Source organism: Macrobrachium rosenbergii, chromosome 55 (assembly GCF_040412425.1).
Source record: "Macrobrachium rosenbergii isolate ZJJX-2024 chromosome 55, ASM4041242v1, whole genome shotgun sequence".
NCBI lineage: Eukaryota > Metazoa > Arthropoda > Malacostraca > Decapoda > Palaemonidae > Macrobrachium > Macrobrachium rosenbergii.
The window spans coordinates 74,803,172-74,821,297 of record NC_089795.1 but is presented as its reverse complement, the minus strand read 5'-3'; the positions used below and the strand labels follow the sequence as shown (position 1 = coordinate 74,821,297).

General features: G+C 37.4%; 1 long non-coding RNA gene and 1 other non-coding gene across 2 annotated transcripts in view; one reads left to right on the top strand and one right to left on the bottom strand.

The window, feature by feature from the left end:
• The window catches only part of LOC136835430 (uncharacterized), a 175,892-nt gene extending 165,156 nt beyond the window's left edge, over nucleotides 1-10,736 (bottom strand). The window contains exons 1-2 of the long non-coding RNA XR_010852144.1: nucleotides 10,161-10,736; nucleotides 9,157-9,243 (exon numbers count right to left, since the gene is read on the bottom strand). This is a non-coding gene — a long non-coding RNA (uncharacterized lncRNA). The remainder of the gene's footprint in view (nucleotides 1-9,156; nucleotides 9,244-10,160) is intronic.
• A 4,827-nt stretch (nucleotides 10,737-15,563) lies between these two features.
• On the top strand, nucleotides 15,564-15,645 carry TRNAS-AGA (transfer RNA serine (anticodon AGA)). The gene has a single exon. It is a non-coding gene; the product is annotated as a tRNA-Ser (tRNA).
• Nucleotides 15,646-18,126: the final 2,481 nt, after the last annotated feature.

Sequence of the window (18,126 nt, the reverse complement as noted above, 5' to 3'; positions counted from 1 at the left end):
CCTGGACTTGTTCATCTATTCTTTTAATTCTGTTATCACTTCGTCCTTCAAAATATTAAAGAGCCACGAAGACAATGTGCATGATTATTTCAGAGTAACATTTACATTTCTCAGAATTCAAGACACTTTCATGTCTACATATTGTAGCATACTGTATTAGCTTTCACTGTAAAACTTTGAATTTCTCCCAGTATAATACCTTGAACACCAAACTTGACACCTGTTTCAATTACAAGCTTCTTTTGGTTCCATACACCCATTCCTCTAAAGCTCCTTGTGGTGCACCTATAAATCTTAACAGTACAACTTTTCCTTACGTAAAGAACAATTTCTCCTCCCTTCCATTTCTTTGGAACCTTTCTTTTCATGCACACCTTACACAGACTGGTTAGCCACTCAGTTCCACTATCACAATCAGTCCAATCCATAATCTCACTTGCAATCTCATAAACTCTGGATACTTTTTCATTCTTCAACTATTTAGTTACCGTGCCATTCTTCCAACTCGAGATCACCACTAATACCGGAATACTCGGATTTCTTTCTCACAATACAATTATCAAGAGGCTACAGGTGGAGTAGTGTGAACTGACATCAGTTCAAAGAATGCTCAGATGGAAATGTGGCACTACTTAGGAAAGAAACCTATAGTTCCCTTTTAAACAAAGAATACCATAATCTATAAATAACCTAAGATTGTGGTACTCCCCGAGCCTAAATGATGGCAGAAGGGAAGAAGGCTATCAGTGAAAAGGAGGCCAAGTGCATGAATGCTTCTTTCCATGGGGTACAGGGGATGTGAAGGAGTTGCAAGGGAGGCAAGAGGCCATGGCAGTGCTATACCCGTAAGGATCTAAGATGATTACCACAGAAAAAAAGAGCTGAAGTTCCTGGTGAGTCCCCCTTCCATGTGTTCATATCGTAACCTTCCCAAAGGTCAACACCCAGTGCTGACCCATCCCATACCAATTGTATACAAAGCTGGTCAAGAGGAGGGAAGACAAAATTCTTCTGTAAGCTAAAATTCCTTCTTGAAATGAGGATCAACTTTGGAATGAGTATGATCTGGGCCTGATTTTATTTTATTAAATTCTGGTTATTTAACCAAGCACTGGGGCACTTTCAGCCATTAAACACTAAGACAGAAAAGGAGTTGGAGTGGTTGGACAGCATGTTGCAGAGATCTGGAAAATAAAGGTATTTAAATTTGGAACTGGGAGAAATCCCTTACAGTTGCTGTAAGAGGTAACAGTTAAGACTGAAAGAAGCAGGAATGGAAGTAAAGTAAAAGGCTAAAATCTGGGTGTACCTAGGGGAATGAAAGAACTCTGCAAACTACTTTTAGTAATGCCTGCAGTGCACCATGTGAGGTGCACTGGCAGCACTTGGCGCACGAGGTATACTGATGGCATTACCCTCTTATGAGGCTATCTATGGGAAAGAACTCCCTACTCCATTCCAAGCATTCCTCTCCCTTCTACTCCTGAAGCAAACTAAGATTATTGAGGTAACCTGAAATAGCCTACATCTTACCTTCTGTGGGGAGTGAGCACCATAACTACTGTAGTACATGGCCAAAGTCATCAATAAAGAGAGATCTTTACAGGAGAGGAAACTATAAATAATATATAACACGTAGCACTATGTACTTTCATGGATTCTCCTCCTGAACAATGGCTCAAAGTGAATATTTCCCATATTTATGTATATACAGTACATATAATGTGTCTCATAAAAAAACAATCTATGACTTTAATCTTGTTACTGCAAACACATACTTTCTATAGCTCAACATCAAAGAGACTCTCAATGGTTGGACATTGCTTTGAGAAACCTTGCTGAATTTCATTAGATAACCTACACTGTTGGACTAAAGTAGATTGACTGTTTCAAACTCAAACCAGGATGGAGAATCAAGCCTTCAGATTCAAAAACCCAAACTAGCCTGGTTTTAACCATTTTATACACAACTGGTTGGATCAACTAGGTTCAAAGGCATCCTTTTTGAGGTTCTCTAACAGCAATAACAGCAATCTTTCATTGAGAAGGAACTCTTAAGGAGATATTCTGAAGCAAAACACATGAGGAACAAGCTAACACCTTTCCAAACAAGTGACCATAACTGTGACCAACCAAAGAACAATAAGATACCAATCAAAGTATGGGTCAGTATCTCTTTGAGAACAAGAACAACAAGGATGGCCACGGAAGCAGGCCAAAAGAGTGGGAGTGTTCCAGCAATCAATACTCCAAATCTGAAAATGATAATGAAAACCCTGGTTAGGAGACTGGTTATGACTGTGGTATGTGCACAGATCAGATAGCACACATGCCATACATAGTATGGACACATGCTTCTACAAGAACAGGAACGGTCTGTATCTGAAACTGAGCTGGCCACATCAGACACCAGTGGTGGCTATAGGCCAAGTTGCAGTGGGAATCACAGGTCCTGTAGCAATGGTTATGGTCTGCATATTGTAACAGACACAGCCATTATTGGGCACAACTGCGCTGGACACAAGTAAATCCCTAACAGAACATCGGACACACTAGACATATGCACTGTTTATCTCCAGCAATGGCTTTTGCTAGATTGGACAATGGGCATGGGCGCAACTGGACCAGACACTGCTAAGGGCTTAGGGAGTAGTCTCACCCAGTCCTGGACAAGGGCAGCAAAACAAAGGCTGGGTCAGGCATATGTCTCACCTGAGCACTGACATGCACATGAACAGAAATAGGAGTGCTGTTAGGGAGTTGAAAGTGTATGAAACTGTTCTTCAGGGCAAATTTAACCATAACCTCCCAACCACAAGAGAAACTATTCAACTAACCAAGGAAGACCAAGCAGCAAGCTGACTGGTTCAGATGCAGATGGTGTGTGAACGTCATTAATTAGAAGGCTTTAATTAACAATACAGATACCCTAACAGTCTTGGATACCTGTGAACACTGTACATCTGTGAAACATGATTTCCTGAAAGCACAGCTCCTCCCGCCTACCGGTAGTACAACCTATATTAAAGAACAGCACTTCAACAAGTTGTTAATACATTTAAAAAAAATGTTGTGACACAAGAACTTATCACAACAGCCAGCAGTGCATGGACACAGACTGCGCATGAACATGTACAGTATACAATTACAGGAAGTGAATGGCACAATGACCATCACAGTGGACACACTAAGTACTGAATTGAGGCCTTTGTGCAAATAACTTCCACAACATCGGCCACTTTACTAAGCTAGCTACATGCTCTCTAAAAGCAACATTCACTTTTGTAGTGCAGAAATTCTTACTTCGTGGATTTTAAGGCCTTTCTATTTCAACAACTCTTTTCTGCCATCTGTTCCACGCTTTCTCTACTGCTTCCTCCTAGCATTTCAGAACTGCAAAGCATCTTAAAACGCAATAAGCTCCATGTTTTCAACTATGCTAACATTTCTGCTACTTTCTCTTATCCATTCTTACTTTTGTAATTATTCTTACTCTGCATGTACCATGAAAACAACTCATCTCATCAGCTTCAAGCATTAATTTTCCTTTCATTCAGATAACATCCACAAGTACTATTAAACTAAGCTGCAGCTCTAGCAGAAAGCTACAAGTTCACTGATCCCAGCAGGAAAATCCAATAAAGAATATACCCCTTCAACTGAATAAGGAAATTAAATAACTCTCTAAAGAAGCCCAAATATTTTGCTCACATTCTGATACTTCCTTGTTTTACAAACTTATGTAACTCATTTCTTTTTTCATTATATAATTAACCATTACATTCACTCCCAAATATCCAATTAAATCAGCCACTTACATCTTTCCACTATTCACATTTGTCTTCCCGGTTTCCATTCATCCCTGAATGTTATTCTTGCTTACACTTGCTTTAGAATTTCTCCATTTACAAACACTCAAACCATTACTTAAGTTTTCCTTCAGCATCCCGGTCAACACTATATATCGACTAAAAATCATCTGTAAGTTGTTGTGTAATCATCAAGCGTATCTGGCTGAATAGAGTGACAACACATAGCATCTCGTTAAAATGAAATAAAAATTGATAAAAGATAAATAATGGGGTGGAGGATAGTAACGAATCTCTGAATGCAATTATCACAAGATGGTTTGGTTTGAAGATAACATAGAATATCACGTATACAGATGAATGAAAAAAATACGCTAGGGTTGAAGACACTGGAGTGGAATGAGTAGTATGCAAATTAAGAATGATGTCATCAAATCATGAAGGTGTGTTTATGAGTATTAGAGGACAGAAAAAGGGAACAAGATTAGTTAAGTGGTAGGAGGGGAAAATTAAAACTTCTATGAAGGAAATAAGATATTGTTGGAGATTCAATTATAGGACAGACGGATAGATTGTGTAAAGATACTGAAGTGGATTATAGTCAAGAAAGTAATACAGATAAGAAAAGCAAATCATGAATAAAAGGGATGAAAACACGCATACTTCAGAAAGCAAAAGATGAACAGAAGGGAAGAAAATGCAGAGAGAAAGGTTAATGGGCAAATGGATCTTGCAGACTGAAATGAATAGATGGATGGAGAAATTTTGAAAATCTAGTAAAAAAGGGGATAAGTTAGCATAAATTTGAAAATACTTGCAAATTGACTTGAAACTGTAAGGAAAGCAATGAAGAGGCTGAAAAATGTTACAAGCACTATGATTTACATGTTTAAAAATGAGATACTGCCATACAATATTGAACGTGGGACTGAATGGCTGATGAAGTTCTGTAAGTTATTTCTGGTTGGGGAAAAATTACTAATGAGATGGGTGAAAAAAAATACAGTTTTTCTCTGTAAGACGAATAAACTATATTGACAACTTATTGGACAAGTTTAAGAGTACACCAGAGTAGCTGAATTCGGGGCACTGGGACTTAGAAAATGCTTACAAGAGAATTATATAAAACAGACGCCATAAGGAAGATTTTTAGGAAACAGTGCAGAAGATTATTTGCTGGAAGTGATTTCAAGTTCCTGAGATGAGGGGAAATGTGTGTTAGAATATATAGCCTAAGTCGTAGAGTGACTGGTTTGGTATAAAAGTCGAACCCATACAAGGGTGTACTATCTCTTCTTCTATTTATTATGGATGGAGTGATGTGAGAAGCCGGAAAAAAGGTAGTGGCAAGTACGTGGTTGTGAGACACGAAAATATATCACGAATAGTGTCTAGAAAAATAGTTCAGGCGTAATTTTGCGCAGTATTTAAATTGAAACCAAAAGTCACAAAGGCGACAAGCAGATTTGTTTTAAGGTGTCTCAGGATGACATATAAGAAAGGAGATTGTACACTGAAGACTTTTCAATGCAAAATCGTGGTCGAGTAGCCAAGTTGGTGCTACTTTGTCTTGTTATCTACAAGTCACCTACTCCGAGGTTCTACTGTAGTGCTAAACTGCGTATGGTAAATGTAAAGTACACGGCCGCACGACGATGAAGATATTGTTTATTAATATAATTTGTCGACCACACGATATAGAAATGGGTGTGTATAATATTTTGATCCCGTGGGGGCTAGTACTACACACCGCGTCCCAAGGAGCTTCTGACATGTTTAGTAGTAACTAGCACCTCGGAGCAGGTAACGCGTAGATAACAAGCCAAAGTAGCACAGCCGTTTTATTGAGAGCTACAGTTTTCCCTGTCAGTTAATAATGAACCCTTTTTTGCATTCTCCTTTCACGCATGTAACTGAAATTCGGAATTATCCTCTGGCTGAACTTTCCTATTACTTGACAGCAACATAATTAAAACACTATGTTACTTTTAAGTAATAAGAAAGTTCAGCCAGAAAGAAACCCCGAATCACAGTGAAATAAGTAGAAGGAGAGTGAGGAAAAGGGTTCATTCTTAGCTGATGAAGAAAATTGCTGCATTCAATAAAACTCAGCTAGTAGTAAAAACGTGACTAACAGCATTTATTACATCATCCTCTCCTTTACTAAAATTATCTACGGGTTCAGTTAAACTGAAATATTTACAGAGTAAAGTGAAAACCATAGACTATAGAGTAATTTTTTCCGCAGTAACCCTGTAGCTTTCTTGCTGTAGCGTTTTTTCAAAAGAACGTTAGGAACACCGTTTTCTTTGATACCACAGACACCATAGCACAATTTGATTTTTGGACTGAAATAACTAAGTGCAATTAAAACTCGTTGAATAACTATGAATGACTATATTACGGCTACACCGTGTGTATTTTTTATAAGTCAAGAAAGCAAATTTGTACAGGTTGTGAAACTTATGAAAACAATAGTAATAATGTTCTAAGCGTTTAGGCCTATTCGGTTATTTGACGTACGTTTCAAGGCATTCAAGCATTTTACTAAAATTATGCATTAATAAAATCCTTTTAATATACAATGGCATCTGGGCTCAAAATACGTCCCGGATCTCCAAGAAAATAAGAAAATTATTTTCATGACCACGTCACAATAAGGCCATAGCAATTAAAAAGACTTCATACTAAAATAGCAGCAAAAAAAAAAAAACATTGACAAAACTCCATAAGGCTTACATTTATACACAATATATATATATATATATATATATATATATATATATATATATATATATATATATATATATATATATATATATATATACACCAACGACCACATGGTATAGGCTATATGCTGAGAAAGTTTTCGAAACCATCTGGTGTAGGCTAACGAATTGTTATACGAAAGTCTTGCATGTAACACACACAACTTCATGACATTAATACAAGAAGGTTAGTTTCCATTTCCAAGGAAAATTCGTAAACTATACGATACACACAATGAGCCCCAATAGTGGTTGTGGGGTAACACCAAGTTGGCAGAAAAAAAAAAAAAATAAAAACGAACAAGCACCATGAAACCCTAGAAAGAGAACTTGATTGGAAAATAAGGGGTGAAAATCCAGTCTAACAGAATTCCAGCTGCTGTACGTCACGCCAATTTCGCCAAATAATGTTGGCGACATAATGAGCACATATACAAGATTAGTCTAACAACGACAAGATTCACGGCCATTAGTTAGGGAAAATGGCCCCCTTAGGGACTCATAATTGACCCGTGCGTAAGTATCCACACCAAAAACTAACCATCGCCAAGATAAATAAAAAAAAAAAAAAAATTTGACTCCTGTCAAACATCAAGATGACTGGGATTTAGGCCTGTCAGTTAGCGGCAAAGAAGGGGTACCAACAAAACGATAACAGAATTAGGCTACAGTGGTCCACAACCTACTTAGGCTCAAAACCCCTTTCACAAACTTAAAAGTATTTATATCAAGCATATCAGGCACGGAGCGCAAACCAGGAACAAGATGGTTGAAAGACCTACAGTGGATATGTGATTAAAGGTAGACTATCCTCAGTTAGAAGTTAGAAATATGAACTTAACTGCAACCACCAACACATCTATTTTGCTCTTTTAATCAGTCCAAACGGAGTTGAACAGCCCTGTAGCTTTCCCTGTTCTTCCTTGTATATAACTATATATTTGGTAGTTGCTTCTTTCGCAGTTTCGCGCAATTGCACCTTCAAGTCTCCTTTTCTTCCTTTCACTCAAACTCTCGTTACTTCCATTAGCCCCTTTGTATATCGATTACAGTCCGTTAGTCCGAAGGCCCGATAGTCCGAAGGTCCGATAGTCGTAGGTCTAAGCCGGCATTCCGACGTGTTTACATGGTTACAATTTTGCCGTATTAGCTATGGAGGGTGGGGGCTGATTACAGTCCGTCGGACTATCGGGCCTTCTGACTTTCGGACTATCGGACCTTCACTTCGGGCCTGCTGACTTCGGACTATCGGACCTTCCTATCGGGCCTTCGGACTATAGGCGGTCACCTAATCCACTGAACACTGACCCTATTATGGCGTTTTACATACTTCTCATGCAATCATTCTATTTGAGTGTTCTCAACTATAGCCTATATTTCGTTCATTTTTTATTTTACGCTTCCCCTACGAAATTCGCTCAAGATTCAGCAGTTTATGTGAATGTGATCATCGCCCCATCTTTCCTTAAGAGCCATCTCGTTATGGGAAACAGCTATACATATATATATATATATATATATATATATATATATATATATATATATATATAATTATATACACACACATATATGTGTGAATGTGTGTCTGAAGCGACTATTTTTGTGGAAATTTTCAGCACGGGATTGATTCTAGACTCAAGACTTCAAAGTGTGAATGTGGCAGTGATCATTATCCTGTTTTTTTTTTTTTTTTTTTTTTTTTTACTAAGACTCACTTCCAGCCAGGGGAAAGAATTTTATACATACATAAATCTGTGTGTGGGTGCGTGTAAGAAATGCATCTACTAATATACTAATAATACTTCCCATGATGTTTCTCAACATTTAAAAATTTAAAATAATATATTTACGATTGTTGAAAGATTTAAACCATTATACATCAAAAGAAAGCAGGGGAAATTAGAACATTATTTTGTAAACCTGGGGAACACGGAGCAAAACTGAAGCGGGTAGTACTGCAGAATGACAAAGCAAGTTTACAATAATCTACGACTTTTCTTTGTTGAATTGAACCAGGGTTGGAGTAATCACACGAAGATATAAATTACATTTACAATTACTTTCAAAAAATGTAAATTAGAATGATTACATTTGGAAGTAGCAATTACGTTACAATTACTTAACAACAAATTCAATTACAATTAGTTACAATTACAAGGGATTTGGGTGCGAGAGTAAACGTTAATCTTTGGTACAGGAAAGTGTATTCTCGTTATCTCGTTCAATACACGTTCCCTACAGGACACGGTCGGGAACTGGACGTGCCCATCACGAGACACTGCTCCCAGTGGGGGAGCACCAGCAAATTTAAGTTTTATATACTGTATATATATATAAACAAATTAAAGCACCCCTTACCACTTCACTTTTATAATTACGATTAATTACAAATTACATCATCCTGTAATTAATTAAATTACAATTACTTATTATAATTTCATTTTCAATTACAATTACACGAAATTCTGGATACTCTGTAGGAGTCTAAAAACATTACGAATGCCATACTGCACGAAGACATGATTAGTCATGGAACATTACTCTATGTAGGCCTAGATGACTTTTATATTATTACATACCTGAAGATTTCTCTCTCCGGATCCCTACAATTTCGCCGGCTGCTTGAAAACCCATACTTCAGGTCATGACCATGGTCGGTGTTACGACTTATTTCATGAAAAAAAAAAACTATATCAGTCGTACTTAGCAGAAACCTTCATGCTTCTAGGTAACGATCCATCTTTCACATACGGTACTTGCGTTCCACTGATTGGTGGTTAACACATTTGAGTTGGTATATCACTTTTTCCGCATATTGCCATTAGACATTAAACACTGAAGTTCGTCACTTGCAGCTCAAGGCCTACATCCATTCATGGCAAAAAAATTACAAAGGTTGTCCAGTGTATTTCCACCTAACAACTACAGTTGAATCGGCACAACGGATTCATAATTAACACATGCTTGTAAAATTTTGAAGTTTCACTGTTTGCAAGTTTTAGAAACAAAGATTCCATTCAACTGATTCGTAAAGCAGTAACTATCTGGTTTAGAATCAGGTTAGGCCTATGGCATGTAGGCCACACTGAGTAGCCCAACCTAAGCAAAGCCAGCAATATTGTATAAATAAAGTTTGAAGTGGCGAACCTCTTTACAAAATGAATGGCACTACATATATAACTTGGATATGAGAATCTATGAGTGCTTCCAGAATGAAGTAAAACGCTCGTTTATAGTATTAATCGATTTGGATAGCAAGTTACCACAAGTGCAATGTATGCGTAGGCCTAGCCGTACGTAGAACGACAGAAAAGGGAATATGCGGATATGAATGAGGACAAAATTTTAAACACTTACAGTATATACTTTGTTACTTAAAATATCAAAGTTTCAGTTTTATTGCTAAACATGAGCAAAATGTACAGAAATCCATTGCCTATTTGTGTATAGAGCCAATGTTAAATTCTAATAGCAGTGATGGTTTACTTTTGTTAAATTTTCTTGCTTACCATTTTATTTCATCAAATAGGCTCTGTGCTAAATACAATACAACCTTTGCTAAATATATAATGTTCATCCTCACCAAGACTTATTCTTCAACGCTTGCAAAACACACGATGACCTTATGCAAAACCATAGTGCACAGCAAACTTTAGATGAACACACACACACGGGTTAACAATGTAAAATACGTACTGCCGATGTCACGATGAAACCCCACTTCTATCCTTTGAGTTTTGAGTATTTGATATCCAATCACATTCCTTAAAATTCATGACGTAGTATGACGTCATTTCAAGGCGTCATTGTGAACCAATTAGGTACTAAATCAGCCACCACGCAAAGGGAAAGCGAACACAGTACAAGAGTCTGATGGCCGTTACTAACATATTACGGACAATCTGTCAATTACTGAAAGTGAATGTTAACGATTGATAGATCTTGACATTGTTTTGCGTACCTGTATACCATATTGCGTATGTTTTCATGTACGGCACCTTGTTCCCGTATGTCCATATCGGTATTTCGTTGACAATACAATAAAAAAATGCAACCGATGATTATTCGCACAGTCATCGTATATGTAACCTTGATCACCAAAACGTCATCAGATTGATTGCCGCATTTGATTCGATTATAAATACCACAATTTTGTAGTTCGTTTTACTTTTATATATCCTACAGACTAAATCCAAGCTGAGAAGATCGTCAACTACAGTCAACTTTACATCTACCTCTGAGGGAAGCGATACAGTTTCCTGAATAAACACATGGTTACAGAAACGAACCAATGGCAGGCCGAGTAAGGTAGAGTATGAGCCAATCACAGGCGACGAGAGATTCGCGCAACCAATCAGCATTGTAGGACTGTGATCTGGTATCGTGATGACACGCTTTTTAGTTAACCTTTTAAAGACAGTTACGCAGTTGCGCTTTGACTTTGTGAAGGTACCTTATCATTAGTTATGTTGTGGTTCAGTGCCATTGTTATTTAGTGTGCATAATGCGTGTTACTTTGAATGTGTGGGTTAGTGATTGACGTTCATGAGACAGGCGCGAGATATCAAAAATCTTGAAAGAAGGCACCTGACAGACCATCATCGAAGAGCCATTGCCTTTATCTGAGATAAGGTTACTATTAAGGAAAGTACACAGCTGAAGTAACAGAGAATTTCGTACTTTATCTCATCCCTTCTCTTCAGGTAGTCTTCTTCCATTACCTTCACCTTCCTATCAATCCCCACGAGCTTTCCTCCCATGTGACCACGTGTTCACTTGAACTCTACCCCCCCCCCGCGTTTGTAACCATGTATTCCATTTAGTTGTGTGCTATGAACATCTAACAAGGTGAAACACTGTTAAAGGGATGAAAAGTAAAAAAAAATAATATATAATTATTATTATTTGCAGTACATTTGAAACGTAAAATTTTACATGTAGATAGGATTAGGCCTAAACATTGAAAGACCCCTGGCGCGTTGTCGTAACGAAAGTAAGTTTGTACGTTAAATAATCCATAATTAAGGGATGCAATAGCTGCATGGTTGGGTAAAGTCAGTGAAATTTATTGCCTAAATTCTGTAAAATATACCGCACAGATATTGATGCCATCGAAGGTATAGTATTGTGACCGGAAAGGCACATTTAACCAGGAAGAGGTCATAGGATGTAAAGTCACCTTTCAAAACCGCTCACTTCGGTGGCTCGGGCCTCTTTGGTCCTCTTGGTAACCCGAGGCCGCTTGCACCAGACCTCTCCACGTCCCCCATTAGAGTGCAGCATCTCAGGATCCTCCACTCCCAATTCTCTGTTATCATCATATCATATAGAAGAAAGGTTTAACAATTATTCAATAACTCGAAGCATTCCGATCTAACGTAAACGAGTTTGGGAGGGCGCTCTTTGGACGACAAATATACATTTAACATGTTCAGAGGAGGTCATGTAATATATTTACATAAAGTGTGCGGTATTGCATTTTTTTGGGAAGGTGTCGGACCAGCATTCACTTGGTCCTTGCCGGTTCAACTTTAATTAAAGTGGTACGAATCCCAATAGAGTGTTATCTAAGGTAAATGGGTAACTTTTTTTTAAGTCACGATAATCGGGTAGAATTGTCACTGATACACGGTTATAATGAGGTGCTCTTGTTATTATAATACCTTTCAAAACGCTGTTTATTGAAGGTTCCTTTGGGGTTTGTCGTGGTTCCTTTGGGGTTTGTCGTATTTTTTCCGTACTCTTTCGTTCCTGTCCTTTTGTTTCCTCTCTATCCTATCCTTTATCTCATTCCTGTATTAGTGTGTTGGATATTATGAAGTTTTGTTGGGGAAGGTGTTGTAGTCTCTGAACTTCGGCCTAATACCATCGACCTCTGCAAAATCGCTTACAAGGACGCATATCCTTGCCTTCCCTCCCTACACTACGTGACAAAATGGCTCTGGACGTGAAGTGAATGGTGAGTACTCATTTTTTTTTTTTCTAATTTGTATGATGCTCAGCTGATACAGTGTAGTAATATATATTTTTTTTTTTGTCTTCAATGTCTGTCACTTTTATAGGTACTTGTATTTTGGGGTGTTTTAAAAACAATCCATATCATAGCCTTACATTCTAAGTTTTCTTAATGTAGAAATTTGTTCGGTGTTTGACCACATTTTCATGGAGTTTGTTGTATTTTTAGTCTGTACTTAACACCGAAATAAATTCGAATCGTGTACTCTTTGTTTTATTTTGTATTATTATTTATTAAATCTGAGATGTGAAAATAATGAAATCTTTTATGGTGAATGCTTTTACTTATAAACTTGGCAGTTTTTAACAGTCGTATGTTATGTGAAGGATTTTTGTTACTTTAGGTTGGACTGGATTTATATGCTTGGTGAATAAGTCAACACGTATTTAGCGTTTTCGAATACTGAAGGGAGAAAACACCGCTATTTATTATTATTGAATTGAATGTGATTAGTGTGATATATATATATTATTATCTGTCATCAGTTAAAAATATTATCAAAGATCCGTTTACAGTGTGAATTGTAGTTTTTCATCCAAATTATGGGTTATGACTTGAATTTTAAAATCAGCCACATATTGTAACCCTTCATGTTGCCAGTTTGATGCAAGGGTCAGAGATGTACGTCCTGAAATTAGTAGACTTGGGATTGAAGCCGTGGAAAAAAAAAAAAAAAAAAATGACACATGCTGTTCGTCAGAGGTGAACCATATCAGAGGAATTTCAGGTCTATCTTGCTTCCCTTTATTACCATTCAGAACTGCATTAAGAAACGATTATATTTCTGAAAGGGGTAAATATCAGTACTCAGAGTCACTGAGAAAAAGGCCAGCTCGTTGATTCAGTAAATTTCAAGTGTTGGATTTTTGCGCCGCCAGAAAAACATCCAGCCCGCGAGGATGTCATTCCGGCCGCCAAATCAACACTGAACTAATTAAACAGTTGTTACCTAGTTGAAGGCGTTGAGCGATCCTTATTGAAACCTAAAACATGCTAAAAAGGTTGCTTTGAGGGTTATTAATGTCAGTGCACCTACTGTAGTCATTACTAATGTCATTACTGGTGTTTGTTTTCAGTGTCCCTTCAGCCCCGAGCTACACCCACTTTTTAGCCCTTCACTTCACCTCCATTCTTGCATCCTTTCTTCCAGCTTACTCTCCAGCCACTATAACTCCCTCTTTTTTTCCCAGCCACTATAACTCCCTCTTTCTCCAACCATTATAACAGCCACTATATTTTTCTCCAGCCACTGAAACTATAACTCCCTCTTTTCAGCCACTTTTCTCTGCAACCCCTTCTCTGGCCACTATAACTTCTTCTTTTGAGAATAACGCCACTCTCCCTTTTCTCAAGCCACTACAGCCACTATAAATCCCTCTTTTTCCTGTCAAGCTAGAATGGCAGAAAGTTTTTGTCTTTATAGTCAGATTTCAGTGATATTTTGTCCGTCCTTCTAAGAACTGTGTAATTACAAAGTTAGAACTTTACTATTGGTGAAAACTTCATGAAATTGTTTTGAGAATAAGAACGCTGAAGTGGTGATACTTTTGTTAGAACTTTATTTCAACTTGAAGAACGTTTGGTTTTTCTTACTTTTGTATTTTATTTTTCATACAAAATTATAAAGTGACCTTAGAGATATTTTTGTGCATTCAGTAAAGGTGTGTTGACATGGCGCCAGATAACTGACCCAGAAGTTATTGCATAGTTCCACGGGAAAGGTTTTGTAGTTCCGTCGAGAGAGTCAGAGAAATGTAAAAAGGAAGAGGAAACACTTGAAGAAACTGATAACTATTCAAAGCAATTTGTAACGCTACAACGTATCGTTCTCACACAATCGTCAGTTTGTCCTCCATTAGGCCTACACGATAACGGTGTTATGACCTTAGCTTGTCAAATTGAGTGTTCATTAGTTTTTCAATGTATCACGCAACTAAGGTTAATGGTTCTCTCACCTGAAGGTGATGTCATAATCATGTAATAGAGATAAATATTCTTTATATATATATATATATATATATATATATATATATATATATATATATATATATATATATATATATATATATATATATATATCTTGGTCTACTACACAACGTAATGAGATATCTGTACAGTCAACGCTTTAGAAACTTGTTTATTTCGGCGTTGACATAATCTGCTGGAAACTGTAACCACACAAAAATGTAAGTTATGAGTCCATCCGAGTAATATGAATTTCTTGACCTTTTATAATCCATAAACACTACCAGTCAGTCGATCACCAATTAGCTAAGGGGTGTGACTAGGGTTTTTTTTTTTTTTGCGCCAGACCACTAATGTGACACATAGAGCCTGCTGACAAACAGGGTACACTTTTATTTATACGCGTATACAGGCCTTTACACACACATTTGACCATGTTAATAAGGACCCACATACAAAAGACCAGATTTGTACGAGCAACTGCAACCAGAGGAAAAATTCGATATTTTCATAAGTTCATTATACCAGACTTTTAAAATTATGGGCAAAGTGAAGTTTTGCGTTAGGAGAAGGCAAAAAGTTCCAAGCTTGTGAAGTATAGAATTTATATTCGTGGATATTACATTATTCTTGAGTGTGTATACACTGCTACAAATATTAGGCTATGCAGTTTTTTTCCCTTTTCGGAGTAATTAAACTTGAGATTACATTTAGCCGGTGTGTTGTCCTATGACTATGAGGTTGTTTAAGGGGACCGTGTTGTGCACGTAAAAATATGGAGGAAATGTATCTGGAAAAAGTTCTAGAAAACAAAGTAGGCGTGAAAGGTCATTGCAGAACGCTGAAAGAAAGAAAGGAAACTTGAATTTTGTACTGGTCGATTGAAAGATAATCTTTATATTGCCACTTTGATCGTATTCATAGCCTATAATAAAGCAAATCTTGAGGTATGCAGTTTTACAAGTACTCTCATTGAATATCTTCAAAGGTATCTCGGCAGTGCATGCAGTGATGGCCGAGTGGTTAAGGCGTCTGACTAGAAATCAGATGGGATCTTCCCGCGTAGGTTCGAATCCTACTCACTGCGCACTGGTGGCACTTTTAAACGGGTGGAATTACTTTTAACTTCCTTTTACTGTGTAGGCTAGTACTGTAATTTTGGCATTCATTGTGCACAGTTTATGACTAAGTAATCTGTGATTCATGTAAAAGTTTTCCCATTTCTGGAACGATTGTGTAGAGTAACACCACATAACAGTAACCACGATTTGTCTTTTGACTGTCACGTTGCATCCACTTAACGGTTTTACTCTGGCTAAAGGTTTGTTGCAACAAGTCGGTTTTGTCAACTTTTCCCTGTTTATTGATTTTTTAAGTTTACGCAGTTGTAGAATTCGTCCATTTGTTAAATATTTGTCTCACACTGGTCTCGCAATTTTGCGTATTCTAGGTGTGTTAACACTTCGATATTCAAAGTTCAGAAAATACATTGCCAGAAGCAAGGAATAGATTAAGTATTAGACATAGAACCTGCATTGGCAATTCCTAACATAGAACCTGCATTGGCAATTCCTAAATGTTTGGAATGGTTTTGGGTCTGATCATGAAAATGTAGTAATTCATGAAAGTATTGGATGTCATGTAATATGTGTGTCTTACTTTGCTTGTCCTGTTCGTTTTTGGTATGAAGGCTGTGGAAGATCTGGTATATTTATTACATACTTCCCTCTACCTTTCTGCTGTCCATCTACATAGTTGTTTGGTAGGCAGCCCACGTTCCATTTTAGTTTTCTGTAAAAGAAAACTATTGTGCCGGCTTTGTCTGTCCGTCTGCGCTGTATTCTGTCCGCACTTTTTCTGTCCGCCCTCAGGTCTTCAAAACCACTGAGGCTAGGGGCTGCAAGTTGATATGTTAATCATCCACCCTCCAGTCATCAAACATACCAAATTGCAGCCGTCTAGCCTCAGTAGTTTTTATTTTATTTAAGGTTAAAGTTAGCCATAATCGTGCTTCTGGCAACGTATAGAATAGGCCACCACCGGGCCGTGGTTAAAGTTTCATGGGTCCCGGCTCATACAGCATTATACCGAGACCACCAAAGATAGATCTATTTTCGGTAGCCTTGATTATATGCTGCAGCGGCGGTGCGGAAAACTCGAATGCCCCGAAGAAACCGGCACATTTTTTACTTGTTTTTCTCACGTAGACGCTAAAGGATTTAGGCTACATGTCATACTGCTCTCCCGCTAAATCCTGTGGATCAAGGTAGAGCGTAGTCAGAACTCATTTTTACATTGTCCATTTTCTGGCCTCTCCTTGACACTTTCGGAATCCAGATACTGTTCATGAGTTACATAGTTTGCCACGGACACCGACGTAGGCTAAGTTATAATTTGAAGAAAGCATACTGAAGGGAAAGTGGTAATCCCTTCTCCGTTTCTCCTCACCTTTGCTCTTTAATTTTCCACAGATTCTATACTTTGGAGAGACCATCCTTCTTTTTAGATCCTCACTGCTTCATAAGTGATGATGCTATTGGAAGCTAGGGAACCGCGTTATCAAATTTAGTCCATTCCTAACAAAAAAAAAAAAAAAAATTGCTGCCACCAGAACTTTATTATTATTATATTTTCACTTTTGATGAATAAACTGAACAGAATTCTATAAGTCATCAGTGTTCGTTCTCCCATTATTCCTAGGCTATATGAGTTACATTACTCACCGAGGCTAAGAAAAATTAAAGATCCATTTATTTTACAAAAGTATGCACGTCCTACCTCTGCTTTACTCTGGTACTCTGTTTCGCTGTTCTGAGGTTTCTGTTGCAAGTCCTTGTGTAGGTTTTCACCACAGTTGCACCTTTTTGGAAGATAGATAGTTACAAAGATAGGTTGGATATAGCGTTTATTTGTGTATGTTCCTGTAGGGTAATGATAGATGAACATGGGTAAAAATTTTCCTCGATTCTTTAGCTAGACTTTTGAAAACATTTTATTATTTGAATTGATATTCCAGCTATTTGTCATTGATTAAGTAATCCTGGGAAACCAGTTTGGAACATTCGTTGATACATTTGATATTTAATACAATCTAAATTCCAAGGGGGAAATACCGAGATAAAGCCTGTTCGTATGCTTTATATTTTTGGGGAGTCCAATTTTGGTTCACCATTAATATAAATAGTGTTTCTTGCACAAAATCTTGTATTATAACGTCTTTTATTTTGAAAAAAAACTTCATTTATGTCGGCTACAAGTTCCTGAAGAAAGCCAAGGAATCGTGTATCGTTAAATATGATAATCCTGAAAGTTGTAGAACTCCAATGTTTATAGAAGTTTTTGTAATACATCCCAATCTGCGGCAAATGCCCCTTATAGAAGGGGTTTGAACGCTCTTACAAAAGCGTAGCATTTAAAGTACTTGTAGTAATAAGTCCCATCCTAACTGGATTAAACTATCAACTGGAGAGCTTGACATTCTTCTCTGCTTAATACCTATTCGGGGTGGCTGTATTTATTGAGCCTTTTCCAGTGGTTTTTATCTTGTGCCCCCCATCGTCTGTTCCTT